Below are 257 nucleotides of genomic sequence, written 5' to 3' on the forward strand. Positions count from 1 at the left end.
GACCCCAGCCTGGCGGAGCACGGCACTCGGACGAGGCTGTATATTTAGCCGTCCCCAGCCCAATGCTGTCATGCGAGCTGGGGGCCTGGCCCCCTGCCAGGAACAGCAGCTGGGAGCGTGGCCAAGCACGGACACCCCCATCTTTCTGCAGACCCCTGGCACGTGCGGGGTGAGGGACGAGCACGGGATCCCCTGCCCCAGCACCGTGCTGGGGGGGCTGAACCGGTGCTGAAGGTCCCCTCCTAAGCAGGCACTGG

The sequence above is a fragment of the Fulmarus glacialis genome, unplaced genomic scaffold, assembly GCF_000690835.1.
Source record: "Fulmarus glacialis isolate BGI_N327 unplaced genomic scaffold, ASM69083v1 scaffold25119, whole genome shotgun sequence".
NCBI lineage: Eukaryota > Metazoa > Chordata > Aves > Procellariiformes > Procellariidae > Fulmarus > Fulmarus glacialis.